The following is a 6,000-nucleotide window of genomic DNA, read 5'->3' on the forward strand; positions in this document are numbered from 1 at the left end:
AAGTAACTTTACCGCAATTCAACTGTTTACTCTTCCCTGGCCTTGTTACCCGCCAAAAATCCCAGGATTATCCACAATCATCATGTGCAGATGGCCAAAAAAACACTGTTCTCTCCCTTAAAAAACCCCTGCCTTTTTCTTTGGGACATGGCCGCGCCCACGAAATTACGATAGATGTGACGGCTGGTAATCGACCTATCTTCCAGAGAAAATAGCCTACTGCAGCCACAAGAGGGCAGTGAAGTAAAAGGTGAATGCAAACAAGCAAGATCGAAACCTTAATGGGACACAACGCTGTTCCGAGATGTAAGGACATAGATCACTTCATCTTCCTTATCGCTCTAATTGATGTCTATTGATGTCTAAGGGCCACTGTCATAGAGTTACTTTCGATAGCATTACCTTTGGTCTCCAGTTCTACTGTGAAGCCTGAGTCATTTTTGCCCAGGACATGTCCTTTGCCTCACACATTAAACAAGTCTCCAGGACAGCCTTCACGGTATTGTGAAAATTAGAAACATCCTGTCTTAAGGATGCTGAAAAGCTAGTCCAGGCATTTGTTAGCTCTAGACTGACCACTGTAATTCCTTATTATCAGGATGTCCAAATAACTCTGAAAAATACTGACAGGACCTAGATAAAGAGATCATATTTTCTCCATATTAGCTTCTCTGCATTGGCTCCTGTAAAATCCAGAATAGAAATTAAAATCCTCCTGCTTACACACAAAGCCCTTAACGGTCAGGCACCATCATGTCTTAGTCTGACAGTGCTTGGATACAACAGTATATACAACTGTTCCGGTCTCTCTTCTCTCCTCCTCTCCCTCCTCTTTTCCTCTCTCCCCAATTTCCCCCTCAACTCAAAAGGCTGATTGAGAATGAGAATGAGAGGAAGACCTCGAATTCTGGCCCAAGTTCCTCCACAAAAGGAGCTGTGAGAGATACTGGGAGGTTTTCGCCAGAGGCCAAGATAGTATGATGACAGTGACTCCATTTGGAAAAAGGAGGATCTGGTGACTGCATTCTTCTCTTTAACCATGAGGCCTGGCCTATGTGTTTGGCGGAGATTTGCAGCACCCAAGGTAACCTTGGCGTATAATAAAATATAATATACATTAAACTATATTATGGGTACTCTATCTTACATTATTAAATCTATATTGTCATTAATATACATATTAATAATATGATCATAAACACTGGCGATAGGTGGGACTCTACTTTCGAGCTTGGTTTTAGGGGGGTTCATGATTTTTTCTGATCCAGGCCTGATCACAACTTTACTGCTGCTCCTTTGCATTGATAGAAGCCATTTGAGGTATTTCAGATGAGTAAAAACTTCCAGCTGGCCCACGTGGCTTGCTGGCTTGAGGTTCAGTGGCCTTCATGCAGACAGGAGGAGTCACCGACCAAAAAACACAACAACCCTGAAATGAACGAAGGACGTGCTGCCAACTGAGCTACTGCCATTCACGTAATGTGAAAAAAAAGTGGTTACAAGCCTTTGACTTGGAAAGAAAGTGAACTTCTGTAGTCTATTTTTATAATTAACTTTATTCCCTAAAAGAAATAAAGTTAAAAGAAAAAGTTTCTAAATATTTATTCTAATTCTACAGCATTATTCTCTTACATATAGTAATACCATGCTCTGTCACAGCATTACATCTGAAATTCGTAGGATTTAGTTTGTTTTGATTTTCATGTGACTCAAGAGCATTAACATAGAGTAAGTGTAACTTTTTACTGTGTGATACATACATATTATAGTATAGTGATCTTTCTGCAGTCATCAGACAGTGTGACTCATTTGATTCCTTTAAACTTAAAACTCTCTTTTTTCACCTTCTCTCTCAATGAGATGCTCACTCTTGACTGTCACTTTAGGACCTTGCACCTGTTACTCTTATCCTTCTGGCGGGTTGGTCTCAGTCTCACCTAGAATGGCACTCATGCCTCAGCCAAGGCCAAACAGAGCTACACGTCTGTCTAGTTCCAGCAGATACGGATTATTATCTGGATCTGCACCAAATTATGCAGGCACATAGAGGAAGGAAAGAGATACAAAATATAATAAAAATATAAATAAATTCCTGGATCAGCACCAGAATTTAATGGGGTCTTCCCTGACCCACACGCCAATCCTCCACCAAGTTTGGTTCAAATCGGTTCAGTAATTCTTATAATCCTGTTGACAGACAGACAAATAAAGAAACAAACAAACAAAGACGGGTGAAAGCATAACCTCCTCGGCGGAGGTAATAAAGCTATGGCTAAGTTGATTCATTCACGGTCTGTCACCGAGGTTATCAGAGCCATGTGCCCGGGAACCTGCATAGCTAAATCATCTTAATATGTTGTCTAATTTTGATGCTATTCACCCCTTAACACTGCGATGTGTTGAGGAGTGAATAACACGTGAACATATTGTTCATGTTAACATGTAAACATTTTTAATATGTTAACATTTTTCTGAGCTGCTGTTAAACTTCCTGTGTCTTACTCTGTCCGCATCTATGTGCTGTGTTTAGCTCAGAGAGCACGTGTGTCAATCAAGCTAGCAGCGCCCGTGTGAAAACAGCAAAGGCCTGTGAAGTTTCACCAGAGTTGGCGCCCGTGGTGAGCGCATGTACCACGTGTGTGGTATTTGTTTATGTATAAGCTGTAAAGAAACTCTGTAAAGTATTTTCTGGCAGTGTTATTGAAAGTTAGTGTTTAGTTTCTGTTACTAGAAATTTGCACATGCAGATTAAAAAGCACCAAAGTCATTTTTTTATTTATGAATTATTTTCTATGTGCATGTGTTTTGTTATTTGAAATAGCTTAATGCATCATTTATTGTGTAGTGTACAAGTATGCAAATGCGGTGTTGCACTGTAACATTGGAGGATATGTTTACAACTGTGTTTACAACTTCATAAAGGAGTAGCAATTTTGTGCTTATTTTGCAGTTTTCACGGTGCTTGAAACAAAACTACTTATCATTACACTTTCTGTGAGTTGTAGATAAACCTGTGTGATAACAGGCTCCATGTTAACTGAGTTTTAACTGTTTAATCCAAATTTATTTATTAATCCTCATGTGTACATGTATGCAGAGGGTGGTTTTAAACTTTTAAATCCCTACGTTAGTTATGTTGTATATGTTTATTGTATATACTGTGATTGCAAATTAGAATTCTAGGATACACATTTTTGGTAGGATCTATCGATAACAATACAAAAACGCACCTGACTTAATCAAAATATGAAATATGTTGTTAGATCAGCGGGTGGGGTTAAGGGGTTTATGGATAAGGTGGACTTGTAAGGTGGACTCATGTCAGGCTCATGTCAGTTAAATATCTGTGAAGGTGTTAGTAAATGTTTCTTTATTCAGTTGGAGAAAGTAGGCAAAGACCCATGGTGGAAGTCAGAAAATGGTGCATATCAAATCAAATTAAATGATTGTACAGTAAAAGATAAAGGAGTGAATTAAACCCAATATTCAGGGTTATTCATCTGCAAAATATCTGTTTGGGATTTGAGTCAATGCAGCTCCATATTTTGGTGGGAGCAGTTCAAGTAAAAAAGGACGAGGTTGCTGTTTTTAAAAAGTTTTTAAAAGATCTTTACTGCTGGATGGCACAAAATGACTAATATATCTGTGAGGGTTGAAAGGGTTACGGATCAGTACCAATGACTCAACTGTTATTTGGTTCGCTACTGAACTTACTGGCTTTAAAAAATCACTTTCCATCCTGTTCTCTGTTTTGGAAAACATCCCATCCACCTGCTGGAGTTTCAAGATGTAATCGAAACCAGTCCATGTTTACTCAAGTGATTAGCACAGTAGACTAGACTTAAGGAAGATGAAACAGTACCGTCCATGTGGGGAAGACTCACCACAACTCAGTTGTTTGACAAAATAATCCCTCCTGAAGTTTCCAACTACATCTCAAAGTCTTCATTGGTGGATGGAAATTGCCCGGTTGAGCAATGACAGGTGCTGTTGAAAGCCCCAGAAAAAACTAGTAAGTGGACCTTAACCTGTTCAGATCCCCGATCATTCCAATGGACATAACTTTTTCTGCTATGTCTAGATATGTGATTACTGTCATCTGACTCCACCCAAATGTACACACGTATTTGAATGGATGTCTATTAGCCAATTACAGTGTTCCACATCATCAGAAGTGGACTGCAGTAGAGCCACACACTCAGCAAGCATGGCCAACCATTAGGCAAGGAGGAAGCGTAAAGACATATTTCAAACGACACTATATTATATTGTTAAATTACATATTGTGTGATTAAATTGTGTTTAAAATAAACATGTTACATTACCTATACATGTCAAAATATCATATGAAAGATTTATGGCTTTTACTCAGGATTTAAAGAAAACAAACAAGTCCATCCATTGGATCAGCTGATTTTAATGTAACCAGAAGGGAAATTGTTTGGATTTATTCTAACTGCTCTGATTAGATTTTTTAAATAAGACTATTTATTATCATTTTTTACTATTAGGTGGTTTCTTTCATTCAGATTCTCCATCCATTGAACGGAGAGAAAAGAATAACACATCATTAAGTATTTTAATCAATTTTTATTAGTGCATTTGGAGTAGTAGTCCACCATTACAATATTGTTTTCATGGAACATAGTTGGACTCTTAACACTTTAAGTTAAGATTGTTTGGTCAAAGTACTGTTTCTAAGGTCAAGAATTAACTTTCACACTCCAAACCCAAATACCTCCCTTTAGCAGCGCTTGTAGACTGGTTGAACTGGCAGATGTACAAGCCACCACATCTGAGCTAGGTTTGAATCCTAGCACCAATGGCACCTATTGCCTATATAAGGTTATAGTCAAAAGGATCAAGCAATGTACAGCCATGCTGGCTGCTCTGTGAGACTGACTCACAATGACCATGCTAACAAGCTGCTGTTTAGCAGGTATGATGTTTACCATGTTCACTATTTAGCATGTCAGTTCGCTAACATTTGCTAATTAGCACTAAACACAAACTACAATTGAGGATGATGGGAATGTCATATGGCTTTTACAGTGTACAAAAATATTGCCTTTGTAAACTGCAATTGAATGAATCATATAGAAAGTCTGTAAAATATCACATCATTAAGCTATATGGAAACATCTACTGTAGAAACAAAAGTTGGACATTTTAAATAATTTACAGAGCTACTATCAAAATCTCTTACTCTCTCACACCAAGCACGTGTGACCGTAATAGTCATGGTAACAGACAGGTGATGTGCGACCAACGTCACATAAACACAGCGGACCGGATCAATTTCTCACTTTGCACTTGGACTTGTCAGTACTTGGCCTGCAATGAAAAATAATGCTAAACTCTTGGAGACTTGAAGCATCGGAAAACATCCGTTAAATGGACCTTTGCTGGAGAATTAAACCAGTGTAGAAGTGATCTACTGTGAAAACCGACGTGCTAGAGAAATGTCTGATAACAGATCGGAAATCCTAGCGGAACACCTGACTGTGGTCTCAGTTGGACAATGATCGTGAGACAACTCCTAAAATCATGCTTTTCTTATGCTTAGTTCATCGCTTCATTTTCCTAAACCCGTTGAAAGCTTTCTCAGTGATACACAGTGATTTCTGAGTGATACACGTTTTTCTATTTAAAATGATCATTAGTATGCTGGAATGTATTAAATGTCCCGAAAAGGTGTCGAATTTATTACCACTTGTGTCGGTAGTGAAAACGTAGTTTGAGTGCATCAATTTTTCTGACTTTGGCGCTGACAGTTTAGGAAAAAAGATGGCGACTGGGCCAATTTTCATAAAATGCCATGAATACGTTTTTCTTGTCACCATGCAGATGATGGAAGTGGAAGGATGGAAGGATGGTAGGATGCAACATCAGGATGTTGTCAGAATGTGCAGGTGTAAACAAACCAGGGCCTGTTCCTCTATGTCAACGGGTGAGTTCACTTCTTTTGACTGATGAGATTAGATCCTCTTGTGAACTACT

This window comes from Xiphias gladius, chromosome 18, assembly GCF_016859285.1.
Source record: "Xiphias gladius isolate SHS-SW01 ecotype Sanya breed wild chromosome 18, ASM1685928v1, whole genome shotgun sequence".
In the NCBI taxonomy this organism is placed as follows: domain Eukaryota; kingdom Metazoa; phylum Chordata; class Actinopteri; order Istiophoriformes; family Xiphiidae; genus Xiphias; species Xiphias gladius.